The 15,299-nt window shown below is 45.9% G+C and overlaps 1 protein-coding gene across 6 annotated transcripts in view; it reads left to right on the top strand.

The window, feature by feature from the left end:
* GNAL (G protein subunit alpha L) overlaps positions 1-15,299 on the top strand; it is a 146,151-nt gene that overhangs the window by 5,790 nt on the left and 125,062 nt on the right. Inside the window, exon 2 of one of the 6 annotated variants that reach the window (XM_072828684.1) lies at positions 13,110-13,302. The exons of the other annotated variants lie outside the window; for them this stretch is intronic. The gene's annotated coding sequence lies outside the window, so the exon portion shown is untranslated. The remainder of the gene's footprint in view (positions 1-13,109; positions 13,303-15,299) is intronic. 6 annotated transcript variants of the gene reach the window in all.

Here is a 15,299-nt window from a genome sequence, read left to right as displayed (position 1 = left end):
TTCCCCCCCCCTACTAGGGTCAGGACGTGGACAGTAACATCAGTGCAAGTGTTGACTGGAAAAATAAAGTGTTGGTTGGCTAGAAAAACAAAAAACAAAAACTATTTCCTGTTGTATTTTTGTGTGATTGATACTTCCCTGCCAGGAATACATCTTTCAAGACGGAAGCAATCTCTTTGGGACATTTGCTGTTTTTCTTTTGCATTTGGCTGTTAGTATAAACCAGAATGACCTCAGTCTGTGTCTGTAGATGCTGCAAGAGGAAGTGCTTGGTGCACTGACAAAACATGGAATGTTCTTCCCTGTGGGGTTTTCATCGCTTGTTTTTTTTTCAAATAAATGTCTTTTTTCTTCTTCTTCTTAATTCGTGGTAATGTATACAGTGGCCAAGACAGCAGTTTTTGAGTTGTGCGGTTTGCTCCATCTGTGTGGACAAGTGGGTCACATCCTCATCAACTCGCTACCTTCATTTTGCCCCCGCCTCCTATAGCACCGTGGCTCTTAAAGTCAGTGGGAGTCCCAGATACTCTGGCTGTGGCTTCAATTCCTGAAGTCACAAAAGTGTCATGCTTCCTTACAGCCTTGGAAGGGAAGGCTGTCCCACTATGGCATTTTAGTTACAAGTTCTGTGTCATTTTATTGTATTATCTATTACCTACAGTCTTACAGGCCTGATGCTGCCATTGTTTATGCGAAGCTGCATTTCATCCCCAGAATTCAAGCTGTTCTTTGACCCGTCAAAACACTGGAAGGTCAGAACACTCGGTCAAAGCTATTTCCTTTGACTTGGGTCTTAGTTAGTTCTGGCCGTGATAATACCACAGACGGAGTGGCTCAAGCCACAGAAATTGATTTTCTCACACTTTACAGAGACTGGAAAGGCCAGGATGGAGGTCCAGCAGGATTCATTGTCTGTTGAAGGCTGTTGCTGGCTTGCAGATGGCCAGCTTCTCATGTGTCCTCTCATAGCAGGAGGTCTGCCTTCCTCTTCTTATCAGGACACCAACCCTATTGGATTAGGGCTCCACCCTTATGGACTCATTTAACCTTAATTACCTCCTACAGACCCTATCTCCAAATAGTCACACTGGGGATCATGGCTTCAACATCCAACTTTTGATGGGACACAGTTTGGTCCATAACAACTTGCAAACCCACTCGTGTTCATATGGATGATTAGTACTGGCCCTGAAAATGACTCAAACTGAATGTCATCTACCGTGGCTAAGTGTGTCGGTAGAACATATAACTGTTTTTATGAGTCCTCTCACAACGTGAGGATATACTTATGATCCACTAGAAGATGCGTACTGGTGAAGAACAAAGCATTGGAATCAGACAGACTTTGTTTGAAATTCCAGGATACCCATTTACCAACTCTGCAACCTTAGATTGGGGCTTCAGTCTCCTTATCAATAGTAATCCTGAGGCCACATGCTTACTAAGAAGATTAAGTGAAATTAATTGAAAAAGTTATATGTAAACTTACTTGATGTAGAGCATAGCACATGGTGAACACTCCATAAATTGGCACAGTCTGAACTCTATACGCAGCTGAGCCATTTCTCTCTGTGACACCCATACTCTAAATTGTAAACTAAATGGTAACGTGATATCACCCAACCTAAAAAAGTTAATCCCATTCCAGGCTCACGCAGTTACCCTCGGATGGAGCCAGGATTCAAACCCAGGCAGTCTGGCTTTGCTGCACCAACCTGGCAAATGGCCAGCTGGAAACAGTTGCAGTGGTCCAGTCAAGAGACGTGAAGAGGTGAATGCAGGCCGATGTAGTAATGACAAAGAAGAAAGGCAGAATGGAGTCCACTGGATCTGGTGACTGAGAGAATGGTGCAAAGTAGGGGGAAAAGGAGTCTCAATGAACTCTTAGTTTTCTCTCTTGGGCAAGAAGGCAATAACATCCCCACAATGAGGGATTTAGAAGAAGAAGGGCAGGTGGAGTAAAAGAACAAGGAGTTCCATTTTGGCTGTGTTGAAGGTGAGCCACCCATGAGAAGCCTGTGGGCATCGTCAGGGAAACAGATGGGCACTTACTGAGGGTCTGGAAACCACAGCGCATACTGAGCTGGAGATAGACACGCAGGACTAACCCGCTGGCAACAGGCCCTGGAGGAGGGGACAGGCCACCCCAGGAGAATGTGCTCAGTAAGAAGAGGGCCCAGGACAGAAGAACACAGAGCCCCCATCTCTCAGAAGAGTGCTGCAGAAGGAAAGGTGTAAAGAACAACAAAGACCGCTGGGAGAAGCCAAGAAAGAAGGAGTTTTGCAAAGAGGGAAAGAGCCAGGAGTTTCGGCCGGGAGTTCCAGGATAAGGACGGTGTTTGCCAGTTTGTGCAAAGGTGGCACCGGAGGCTGAAGAGCACCGGACATGGGAATCGTGAAGCTGTCACAGAACCCATTCTGGGGAGGCCAGAAGAGAGGAGACCACACCTTTCAGAGTGGCTCTTAAAGAAACAGTTGGGAAGGATCCAAATGAAACAGCAGAAAGTATACAGGTGGTTGATTCCTGCAGGTGAAGAGAAAGAGGACAAGAGAGGAATTACCAGATCTTTCCACTCACAAGGGTTCCTGAGAGTGCACTGGCTGGCTTGGCACTGGCCATGAGTCTGCCGTCCAGCGCCCAGGTGTGTGGGCCAGCCTCCCTACCCTCTACCTCCATAACTGTCCTCTGACACAGTGTCCTCTGACACACTGTCAGACATGGGTGCAATTTATAGTGAATCTTCACTAGCAAGCAGATGGTTCAATTGAGTTGATACCAAGAGATCAAGCAAATTCTCTAGCGAGTTCAGTCTATGAAAAGTTTCCAAGCAGGGACGCACGGGTAGCTCAGTGGTTGAGCGTCTGCCTTTGGCTCAGGTCGTGATCCTGGGTCCCGGGATCGAGTTCTGAATCCAGCTTCCCACAGGGAGCCTGCTTCTCCCTCTGCCTGTGTCTCTGCCTCTCTCTCTCTCTCTCTCTCTCTCTCTCTGTCTATCATGAATAAATAAATAAAATCTTTTTTAAAAAGAAAAGTTTCCAAGCATAAGCATCTTCAAAAGTAAGACCAAACTATTAGGACCTAAAATCCACTCTTGACCTTGAAAGATAACAGGAAGATTGTCAAAACCCCACGACATAAAGCAATTAGAATAAACAAAGAACCCTGAATGATTGGTCTTTACCCCACAGCAGCCAGAATACTTTACTGCATGTCTCAATTTATTAATACTTAGTTACTTTGTTTAGTTGGTTTCAAACCGAGACAAACTCTTTAACTGAAAAAGAATCAGATTGTCAGTTAAAGCAGTGACTCTAATTGTGTTTGGGGATCTGGTGAAAACTGCCCCCTAGTGTTTTAAAATCCCCTTACTGAGGATGAGCAGGTAAAGCGCAGAGGAATTTTAAGGCAGTTAAATGACTCTGTATGATAGTGTAATGGTGGCTGCACATCCTTATCCATTTGTCCAAGCCCATGGACTGTACAACACCAGGGGTAAGCCCTAATACGAACTATGGACTTTGGGGAGTAAAGACGCATCATTGTTGGCTCATCAGCTGTAACGTGTGGCTGCGTTGGTAACAGAGTGCGGAATGCTGGTAGTGGGGGTGCTGCGGGGTAGGTAGTGGGTACATGGGAAATCTCTGTGCTCTCCAGTCAACTTTGCTGTCAATCTAAAACTGTTCTAAAAAATTAAATCTTTTTTTTAATTCCCATAATAGAAAAAGAGAGAGATTCTTACCCCTGAATTAGGATCCCAAGAGGAGGAGCTCAGGTCCAAAGCAGGAAAGATAGTGTCCTGTTATTGAAAACTGTGGTTTATGAATTAGAAAGGACCACTTGAAGATATTTCCCTCTGCAGCACTAGGGGGTAACTTTTTCCCTACTAAGAAGGATGTTGGACTCACATTGCAGTCCAGCACCTCCCAGGGCCAGGGAGCGGCTTGTATGCCCTCTACCTCCAGGCCGCTCTGCATCTGCTCTGTAGGGCTGCCTGGTCTCTGTGTCTTGCTCAGAAGCAGCCGTAGCATCATGACACTGCTGCTGTCAAAGGTGCCACACCTGATGCCACCAAAGCGAGACAGGATGTTGCCCTCCTCCCCCCATCAACCCTGCCCCCAGAAGGGCAAGTGACAGTGCAAGCATCCCACCAGCTCCTCTTTTTTTTTTTCTAAGATTTGTTTATTTATTTATTCAGAGAGAGAGAGGCAGGGACACAGGCAGAGGGAGAAGTAGGCTCCATGCAGGGAGCCCGACACGGGACTCAATCCTGGGTCTCCGGGGTCACACCCCGGGCTGCAGGCCGCGCTAAACTGCTGCGCCACCGGGGCTGCCCCTCTATAATTCTAGCAGAAGAGACCTAGAGAAGACCTGCGTCCCTATAACTTGGATTGGCATTCACTCAGTGTATTTTTTTTCTACAGCTGAAAAGCGAGTTTTCTCTCCCAGGAAATGAAATATGACCTAAAAGTCTCCCAGGAAAAACTCAGGAAGAGGATATTTGGCATAAGAGGAAAACAAAAGCAATTCTACCCCTACCCTGAGCTACAAGGGAAAAGGCTGCTTTATTCATTGAATCACATCTACTTCTCACCAACCATAAATGTTTCTTTGAGAGCCTACTATGTGGCAGGTGTTTCTCTGGGTAATACGGAGACTCCAAGGGGTAGAAGGAGACCGTCTCAGCCTAGGAGAAATTCACAGTGTGGTCAAAGAAAAGGGCATAAGTCTACAAAAGAAACAGCAGTGTGAGTGTGCGTGTGCGTGTGCTATGTGGTGAATGGCCACAGCAAGGGTTCATAATACCATAATTAGGGTTCACACAGAAGTCTAGCAAGATGATGGGCGTCCCCCTTCCTTAGGATGTGTTATTAGTGAGAGCACAAGGAAGGTAGGAACTTAATTGCTTAGAGGGTGTCATGTGTTTGCACATAAATGCGTAATGCTACTCTAGATCCTGGATGCAGACCACCTGCAGAAGCATCCTGCAACCTGCTTGGAGTTCACACTTGGCAACTCGGTTTCCCTGTTCGTCATAGAGCCACAGAAAGAGCCCAGAAGTACTCACAGTACAGCCCCCAGGATGTAGCAGAGACCTGGGGTGCTTACCAGACAGGACTGATGGTTTGAGAACATAAAGAAAGTTTACGTGGCAGGATATAGCAGTGTGGGATGGGAAGAAGATTGTTCCTTTTATGTCCAACCATCAAGTGCTTCATAAGTCAATACTAGAAGCTGCATTTTATGAATTATGCCATCATGGGAGACTGTAAAGAGGCATGAAGAAAACAAAAGTTTATCTTTTTTTAAAAGAAGTATATTCATCATGAAACTTAGGAGCTGTCATTTGACCGCCAAAAACTGTCCACATTAAAACAATGGACACTGTTTATTTCTCACAGTTATAAGGGCAGCATCAGATTTTTTTTTTTAAGTTTTGATTAAAGTGGTTTTAAAACATGGAGGTGAGGGGAATAGCTTACCCAGGATCCAGGCATCAGCAATTCTTACCTCACAGCAGTGGGTGAGGAATTTTTGATGGTGTAATTCTAATGAATTGTTGTTTTATAGTTTGAAAGAACATCATTGTAAAAATAAATGGCAAGCCACAGTATGGAACCTTTAACTTAATTTCAGAGAAGCGACTGTGTTTTGCAGAAGCTTCTAGGAGCATCAGGAGAGTGCAGTTTTGCATCTCCACACATGCTCCAGCTGGAAGGCCAGGCCCTGAATTTCTGATTCTTCTTTCCCCACAAGTGCCTTCTCAGTAAGAAGCATCAGGTCAAGTCAGGATCATCAGATGAACTTAGACCCAGATTGCATTTCTTCTTTAGAGGAAAGACCATTAAGCAGAGGTAGGCCAGCTACCAGGATCTGTAGACACAAAAGTCACCACTTGGAATGAGCAGAGCAAGACCCAGAAAGTGAATGAGGGCCCACGAGATGGAGCAGGACAGAATGGGAAGGTGGGTGCTGATGCCCAGGAGTGCTGGGTCCTCACCTTACCTGAGCCCCCAGGGGCTGGTCAGCCTCAGAGGCCAATGTAGACAGACCAGAAGCCCACAGCTCCCCAAGAAGGAAACCTAGAACAAGACCAAAGCCAGCTTCTCAAAAAAGGGGTATGAGTTGCAAATCAATCAGCTGTTTGAGGGCAGAGCAAATGGTCTGCTCAAAAGACTGTCAGCTCTGTGTCCTGGGCTATTCGTTGCTAATTCAGTCACGGTTCGTGGCACCTCCTACATGCCCAGTTATGTTACATACAAGGTCATCCTTGGCGACTCGTAGCCTCGTGGGGAGACCAGGGTCTTAAGCACCCATGTGACACAGCACAACCCAGCACCCACAGATCACGGAGGACAGAGGGACAAGGCAGCACAAGGAGCTTCCAGGGGGACATCACCCAAGTCCGACTTCCAGACAGCTTTCTCCCTAAAGAGCAAAAACCCACTTGTGAAATATAGTTCTGTTTATAATGTTAAGAGTCGTTTGTTTTTTTACCCCCATTTGGAGCAGTTTGTTGGAATACGGAATATTAAGGTTCCTCCTAGAACAAATGAAAAACAAAAAACAGCACTTTTTCCCTAGTGGCCTTAAAGTCTGCATCCGCTGCAAATTCCAAAGTCCAGTTCAGATAGGCTGTAATTGACTTATGTGACCTTCCTGTAACATGAGGGAATGTCCTTCTTTTTACGGTTATTAGGAGTTTCTGTTGTACGAAGAAATTCAAAGTGTTAAATAGAGCCAATCAGTCGCGGTGAGGGGAAGAGAGCCATCTACTGATAATTACTTTCCTTCCTGGGCCATAAGGGACAGTTACATAATTCTTTATCTATGAAATTCTTTTAAGTGGCACTTTATTTTAGAATGATTTTTTAATGTAGCAGCATGCTGAACATCAACTCTTTCTAAGTGCTGCATAGAACAAAAAAGCAGGCAGAGGCAGTTGGTCTGATACCCTCTGCTGTGCCTAATGGAGGGAGAGTGCTTATTTAATATTCAGATCCACTTCCCACTTCTGACCTAATGGCATTTTCTCAGAAGAAACCTCTCCCGTGTGGGCTTAGGTACGATAATCAGCTCGTAACAGGATGCAGTGGGACAGATCAGTGACCGAGCACGGATACAGACGCGGGATCTCTGTGGTCACCTGTGGATGGGGGGGGGGGGTGATCTGGTGTCAGCGAGCCACCAAGGTGGACACGGAGAGGCGTGCTTCCCCGAACACTGCCGCCCCCCAAGCTTTTTGTTTGTTTTTTTTTCTTCAAAGATTTTGTTTATTTATTCATGAGAGACACACAGAATGAGAGAGAGACAGAGACACAGGCAGAGGGAGAAGCAGGCTCTGTGCAGGGAGCCCGACGATGTGGGACTCGATCCCGGGTCTCCAGGATCAGGCCCTGGGCTGAAGGCGGCGCTAAACCGCTGAGCCACCCTGGCTGCCCCCCGCCCCTCAAGTTTTGTTTCTGCCTCACCCTCTCCCTTGACCTAAACTTCCAAAGTGCAGGTGTCCTGATTTAAATCAAGTATAGCTGAACGTTCACTTAGGAAAATAGAAGGTGGATTTCAAAAATCCTGTTATGCAAGCCAACAAAAAAAAAAAAAAAAAAAGAAAAAAAACAGCATAGCTGTTCTTCAAGAGAACCTGAACACTGGGGACTGCAGTGGGTCACAGGCTGGGTCACACAGTGTATCTGTAGTTACTTTTTTTTTTTTTTTTTTTTTTTTTTTGGACTATTACAGGTTTTCACCATACAAAGCAATTTAATGTGCCAAAGAGAACCAGTGGGACACCAAGGGGGACGACACACCGGAGTTCCAGCAGAACTCCCAGTAGGGGGCCAGGAATACTGTGGGTCGGGGTATCAGGGCAAAGGGAGGGGGTGGCCGGTGACCGAGTGGTGACGCCAGTTTCCCCCGCATGAATCCACCCCTGTCCTGCTGACCCACAGATGCCGAGGGCTGGCTCCATGCCTGGCCACCCACCAGCGCCCTCCTCAGTCCCTGGAACCAGCCTGGTGGCCTGTGGTGGGGTCTTCAGGCTCCCCTCTTGCGTTTCTGTCTCTTCTTTCTGGAGATCGGTCTTTTTTTTTTTTTTTTTAAGATTTTATTTATTTATTCATGAGACACAGGCAGAGGGAGAAGCAGGCTCCATGCAGGGAGCCCGATGTGGGACTGGATCCCGGGTCTCCAGGATCATGCCCTGGGCTGAAGGCAGGAGCCCAACTGCTGAGCCAGCCAGGGATCCCCAGAGATCAGTCTTTCCTCTGAGTTTCTCCCTACAGCATCTGGCTCTTACGTGGGGCCTTTCGGTCATTCCAACCAAGTTATTAAATGAGGTAAAGATTTAAGCCCATTACCAAAAACAAGATTTTATTAGTAGAGACTTGTAGTTCAGTTGGGGGCCAAAAGATGGTGCAAGGACGTTTGTCACTTGTGCTGTAGAGTTTCCAACCCAAAAGTTGGAAATGCCCGGCTTCCCGCCCCGGGCCCTATCCTGGCCCCAGCTCCCCTGGAGGCAAGGCCCCCTCAGGATCCCAGCTGGGGGCGGACAGACTTGCCCACGACACCTCTTAGAGACCCCATTCCCTGCAATGTTCACGGAGTGACGTGTCCCCCGCACCTCCCTGCGGCCCCCTCCCCGGCGGGGGTGACAGAGAGAGGGAAAGGCCTCCCCGCCAGGTTGCTAGGGGGATCCTCTCTGAGGGTCCCGGCCTCCTGCGACACACTGTGAGACACCCGTCTGTGGCAGCCCTTCCCACCAACCCCAAGCCTCCACAGGCCACCTGTAGCTGGCACGCTGGGGAGAGAAAGACCACCCAGATGGGAGCAAGCAGGGCCTATTCGTTCAGAGCTGGTGGTAGTGGGAGCCTTAGGCACCATCCCTTCATCTGGCTCGAGGGCAGGCGGAGGACCCAGAAAGCTCCTTGGTGGGAAAAAAGGAAAGGCCTCAGGTATAACCCCAGCGGAGGCTGCTGGTGAAGGCAAGCTACAGGTGGGCTGACTAGAAATTGGGCATCCTGTCTGAGAGAGCACATATTACTATTCTCCAGGTGGTCCAGAGTTGGAGGTGTTGCAGGTGGGGGGCAAAAATTAAGGAAGCTCTCAGTTATTCATCGAGTCCTGGCCATTTGGGGCCAGCTGCTACAGGGTTATTGTTTGCCTTCTTGGACAGGGTGCTTGAGATCATCCTGGCTTCACCTCCCCGGCTGGTTACTGCCGAGAGTGGGTTGGTCTCCTGGGCTGGGTGCTGCAGGCTGTGGGTCAGAGTTTGATCTTTGCATACGGCAGCGCTGTTGTCCTTTTGTATTTTCTGTCTTCTGGACGTTTCCATAGAGAGAGCAGCTGTGTGAGCTAGCGGAGAGCCCCTGCTGTGTAGACCTGTCTGGAAATCTGGCCCTCCTTCCCCTGGAAGGTTACTTAGCACCTCTGAGTTTCCTTTCCTTAAGTGTAAGATGAAGACAGGAGTACTTTCCAGAAGGATCATTTTGAAAATTGAGGTGAAGCACCAGGACACAGAGCAGAGTGTGGTGACTATACCTTCCTGCCCCCATTCCCATCATCCTTCCATTCACGCTGTGGTATAAGTGCAAGGTCTGATATGTTGCCCTTCCTAGGAACATCTACACCTTACCAGGGGCAAAGCCCAAGTTTGATCTAAAGGAACAGCCCAGAATCATGGGATTTTCTGAGGGCACTTCAAGTGCCAGCAGCTAAACAGAATCACAAGTAGTGATGCTAGGATTTTAGCTTCTCCCGCCCTCCCACTTCTCTTTCCAGAGATCTGCGCATGAGGCTTCTCTACTGTACTCCATCATTGCTGCCAGTTAAAGGACAACTAAGGAGTACAGGGGTTGCTGAACGAGCGCGGGGTTGTGCTTTTAAATAACTTGGTCAGAAAGCTTTCATTGAGTGTTTCATTGGTATTTGTTTGGTACAAACAAATCCCAGGCCAATTTGGTTGGCCTGAAGGAGATAAAAGACAGGACCAGGTAACTACTGTATAGAGAACAGCATCTCAGGAAAGGGAGAGGCAAGTGCAAAGGTCCTGAGGGTTGGTGAGCCTAGTGTGTTCAAGGAATAAGCCTGGCCAGTGAGCATATAAGGCACTAAAAAGCCAGTGGAGGCTTGGGGTAGGATGGTAGCAATGGAGTGATGAGCAGTGGTGAGTTTCTAGCTAGATTTTGAAGGCAGATTAACAGTTTGCCAATGAATTGGATGTGGGTGGGAGAGAAGGGGTGGGTGGACTCCAGGAGGAGCGTTATGCCTGGGGGAGGGGTGGGGCTACAAGTCATTGAGTGTCTCCCACAGGTACTTTAAATTCTCAAAACGGGTGCCTGGGTGGCCCAGTCAGTTAGTTAACCATCTGCCTTCAGGTCCAGTCATGATCTGAGAGTCCTGGGACCCAGCCCCACATCCAGCCCCATATGGAGCTCCCAGCTCAGCAGGAAGTCTGCCTCTCCCTCTGCCCCTCCCACTCCTCGTGCTCTCTCTCTCTCACCCTCTCTCTCTCTCTCTCTCAAACAAATAAATAATTTTTTTTAAATTTTCAAAACAGAACACTGTGACCAAATATGCCAGGAGAGGAGCCATAGACCCCACAGAAACACATGAGTGTGGTTGTGTTCCAATAAAAGTTTATTTATAAACACTTAAATTTGAATTTCATAGAATTTTTAAGTGTCATGAAATATTATTTTTCTTTTGATTTTTCTGCAACCATTTAAACTCTTTTTAGTTCATGAATCATGTACAAACAAGTGGCAAATTGAAGTTTGCTGAGCCCTGATCTAGAGCCTAAAATCTCACCCTTGGTTGGTGGTACAATTTGTAAAATTGTACAATTACTTCAAAGAATTCGTGGGTAATTTTTTGTGAAGTAAAAAATATACCTATCCTAAGGTTCAATAATACCACTCCTAGGAATTTACCCAAGAAAAATGAAAGCATGTGTTTACTTAAAGTTTTGTACAGAATGTTTATATCAACTTTATTCAAGATGTCAAAAATGGAGGTGTCTCAGGGGCTCAGTTGGTTCAGCGTCTGACTCTCCATCTCAGCTCAGGTCTTGATCTCAGGGTTGTGAATTCAAGCCCTACATTGGGGTCCACACTGGGCGTTGAACCTACTTAAAAAAGGAAAAGAAAAAAAAAAGCCAAAAACAGAAAACAACCCAAATCTTCACCAAAAGAATGAATAAACAAATCATGTACATTCCTGCAATGAAATATTCAACAAAAGACAGGCTATTAATAGAAAGCATAACAATACAGATGATTTTTTTAAATATCATGTATGTATACAGAAGAGTGTGTGCTGAAGTAGAATATCTACCTATGGCTATTTGTATGTAATCCAATAACAGGTAAAACCAACCTATGATGCTAGAAATCAGAATAGTGGTTTGGAGGGGGGCATGAGGCACCCTTCTGGGGTCATGGAAATATTCTGTATTTTGTTTACAGTGGTAATTATAGAGGCACAAACATGTGTCGAAACTTATCAAACTAGACACTTAAGATCTATGTGTTTCACTGTAAAATGTACTTCTTTAAAACATGAAGAAGCCCTGGGCAGCCCCAGCGATTTGGCGCCACCTTCAGCCCCGGGGTATGATCCTGGAGACCTGGGATCTAGTCCCATGTCAGGCTCCCTGCATGGAGCCTGCTTCTCCCTCTGCCTGTGTCTCTGTGTGTGTGTGTGTGTGTGTGTCTGTCATGAATAAAGAAATAAAATCTTTAAAAAACAAAACAAAACATGAAGCCCTTAAAAGTAGTACCTGGTATGTACATAGTAAAAGGTCAATAAATGTCTGCTATTTTAAAAAGGGTTTTGTTTTTTTTAAGGACAGATATGTTAAAATTCAATAAGGATGAATCTAATTATATAATGAGACCATAAGATATGGCTTACTGCATCCTAAACGTAATATGTTTACCACAGAAAGATCCTCACCATGTGTTGGAATGTGTTCTAATGATCCAAGATTAAACCCCAAACTCTGAAGTGGGAGGGGGCAAGGGTGGTATAGCTACTCTGTCGGTCACATAGTCAGGATTGGAAGAGGAGTTTGGGGTTCAGGCCAGCTGCCTACATGGACACTCCCCAAGCTCCTACACAATGCCAGACATCACGGGGCTGCAGACCACTAATTATTGGCCACCCTATTCCCTTTGTAGCTCTGTTGTCTTCTCTCTATGCCAGGACCCCAAACTGAAGTCATAGACCCCAAACTGAAAGGCGGAAAGCCTGATGAGAAGCCATTCATTGGGCCAACTGTGTAGAGAGATTGCACAAGTCCTGTTTTAATCCAGACTCTTTCTGTCGCCAGTGACAGAATGCCAGCTCCTGGGAGTCAGGGGCAGAGGGGAGCACGTCAACGGGAAGTCCCTGTGTCCCCAGCCAGCGTCATGCATGCCCCCTATCTTCCAGGCCTCCTTCTGTCATGTTCTGGCTGCTGTTTCACCACCAGGGACCCCACCATCACAGAGCCTCAAGAACCCCACAGAGGGGATCCCTGGGTGGCTCAGTGGTTTAGCGCCGCCTTCAGTCCAGGGTGTGATTCTGGAGACCCGGAATCAAGTCCCACGTCGGGCTCCCTGCATAGGGCCTGCTTCTCCCTCTGCCTGTGTCTCTGCCTCTCTCTCTCTCTCTCTCTCTCTCTGTGTGTGTCTCTCATGAGTAAATAAAATCATAAAAAAAAAAACGCAGAAAGAGATCTGACAGTTTTGGGCAGAACAGCACAAATGAGAGTTTAAAACTGTTTCTTAAAAAAAATAATAAAAAAATTAAAAAATTAAATAAAAAAAATAAAGCTATTTCTAACTGGCATTTGGTTTTGTCCCAAACCTCAGGGTTGCTTTCTTTTAACAAACCAAAGTACCATTAGCGTACAATATACCGATTGCAGGTGTACAACAGAGTGATTCCACGTTTACACATGCGCATCATGAAATGACCACCACGCTGAGTCTAGTTACCACCTGTCACTGGACCAAGTTGCTTTTTAAGATTGATTCCCTTAATATTTTCTAGAATCACTTCTGACCTTAATTTCACCATTAATCTTTGATCAGACACTTACCGAATTCTCCACATTTTTATTTCCTTACAGTGGTGAAATGAACAGAAACACAGATATTTGCTGCATCACTATAAGGAGAGAAAAGTGTTCCCGGATTCCTGTTTTAGTGAGTTTTATGTTACCAATCAGTATTGCAAGCTAAAAACACGCACTTTGAAGGCAAATTGTTTCCTTGGGAGCCTACTGATGAAGGACCGCTTCCTCTCTGGGGAGAAATCGTAAGGTATCACTTAAAGTTCTGAGGGTTTAAACACACTGGTGTTGTGGACCACTTAGCAGATAAAGTCTCATCGAGAAACATCAGAGCTATTGGGAGGGAAAGATCTCTGGTATCACATTTTTGTTTTGTTTTTTTTTTAAGATTTTATTTATTTATTTATTCATAGAGACACAGAGAGAGAGAGAGAGAGAGAGAGGGAGGGAGAGAGAAAGAGGCAGAGACGCAGGCAGAGAGAGAAGCAGGCTCCATGCAGGGAGCCCGATGTGGGACTCGATCCCGGGTCTCCAGGATCACACCCCGGGATGCAGGCGGCACTAAAACGCTGCACCACCAGGGCTGCCCTGGTATCACATTTTTGATTTGTGATTTGGTCTTTGTATTTCTATGATTTGGTGTTTGGCGGCAGACCAGATATTTAAGCCATTTCTCTAAAATACTGGGAATGACATTCAGAATGTGATGTTTGTGGGATAGAAGCTTGATACATCTATTGGCATCATCTCACACACAGAAATGGAACATCTTTTCCTGAGAGGTTAAAAAGAAAACAATCTTCCCTGCCTAAAGTCAAGTTGTTTTAAGGCTCTTCATAACCCAACGGCATTGTTTACTGCTCCCCACCCCTGCTTTTTATTTTTTTTTTTTGTTTTTGTTTTTGAAATACCGCCAGTAACTGACACTTCAGGTGTACTTTACAACTGACTTGCTCTGTCCCTCTGTCCCTCTCTTTTGTACTTCTCCACACTGGCGGTTCCCACTCCTAGAAAACTAGTCCTTTGTTTTTCCCAATCATGAACTCCATCTTATTCTTCACATCTGAGCTCAATTATCACTTCCTTTTCAGAGAGGCCTTCCTTGCTCCCCATTTTAGTCTTTCCCAGGATAACTGTCTCTTTTTTTCACAGAACTTACTGCATTTCACAATTATATTTTCAATTATATATTTGCTTAGTGTTTGACACCAGTGAGCTCCTAGGACCAGGGACACCGTCCTTCACATCTCCTACTGAGTCTCTAGTGTCCTTCATGATGACTGCAGGAATGTTTTTCAATAAATAAATGAATGTCAGAATAAGATCAGAATGGTAGGGATCCCTGGGTGGCTCAGCGGTTTAGCACCTGCCTTTGGCCCAGGGCGCAATCCTGGAGTGCTGGGATCGAGTCCCGCGTCGGGCTCCCTGCATGGAGCCTGCTTCTCCTTCCTCCTGTGTCTCTGCCTCTCTCTCTCTCTCTCTCTCTCTCTCTCTATGTCTATCATAAATAAATGAATAAATCTTTAAAAAAAAAAAAAGAGCAGAATGGTAGTAAGCAAGGAGGATCCTCAGCACTAAGTGTAAATGCTGGTGGGTGACCATCCCTTCCCCTGGGTCAGGTGGTTGTGATGGGCATGATGCTGTAAGATCACAAGTGCAAAGTTAAGATGGCAAACTTTTTTTTAAGTTACTTTGCTTTAGTATCTTCTTTTAAAAAAAGATTTTATTTATTTATTCATGAGAGACAGAGAGAGAGAGGCAGAGACACAGGCAGAGGGAGAAGCAGGCTCCCCGTGAGGAGCCAGATGCAGTACTCGATTCTGCATCCTGGGATCACACCCTCAGCCAAAGGCAGATGCTCAACTGCTGAGCCACCCAGGCGTCCCTGTTTTAGTCATTTCTTGAGGCATAACGGACCTATAATATATTCGTTTCAGGTGTATGACATAGTGATTCAACATTTGTATATATTGCAGACTGATCAGCACAATGAATTTAGTTAACATCTGTCATCACACATAGTTACAAAATAATTTTGTTATTGGAATGAGGACTTTTAAGATCTACTCTCTTAGCAACTTTCAAATACACTATGCAATATTGTTAACTATAGTCACCATGCTATATAGTATCCCCAGGACTGGCCGACTTTATAACTGCAGGTTTGTGTCTTTGGGCGCCCCTCCCCTGTTTCTCATGAACCACTCCCCCTTTCATCCACAGTGTGAACTCACCCCACTAGACCTC

This window comes from Canis lupus, chromosome 6, assembly GCF_048164855.1.
Source record: "Canis lupus baileyi chromosome 6, mCanLup2.hap1, whole genome shotgun sequence".
NCBI classification, from domain to species: domain Eukaryota; kingdom Metazoa; phylum Chordata; class Mammalia; order Carnivora; family Canidae; genus Canis; species Canis lupus.
The sequence above is the reverse complement of the archived record's forward strand: the minus strand, read 5'-3'. Positions and strand labels throughout refer to the sequence as shown.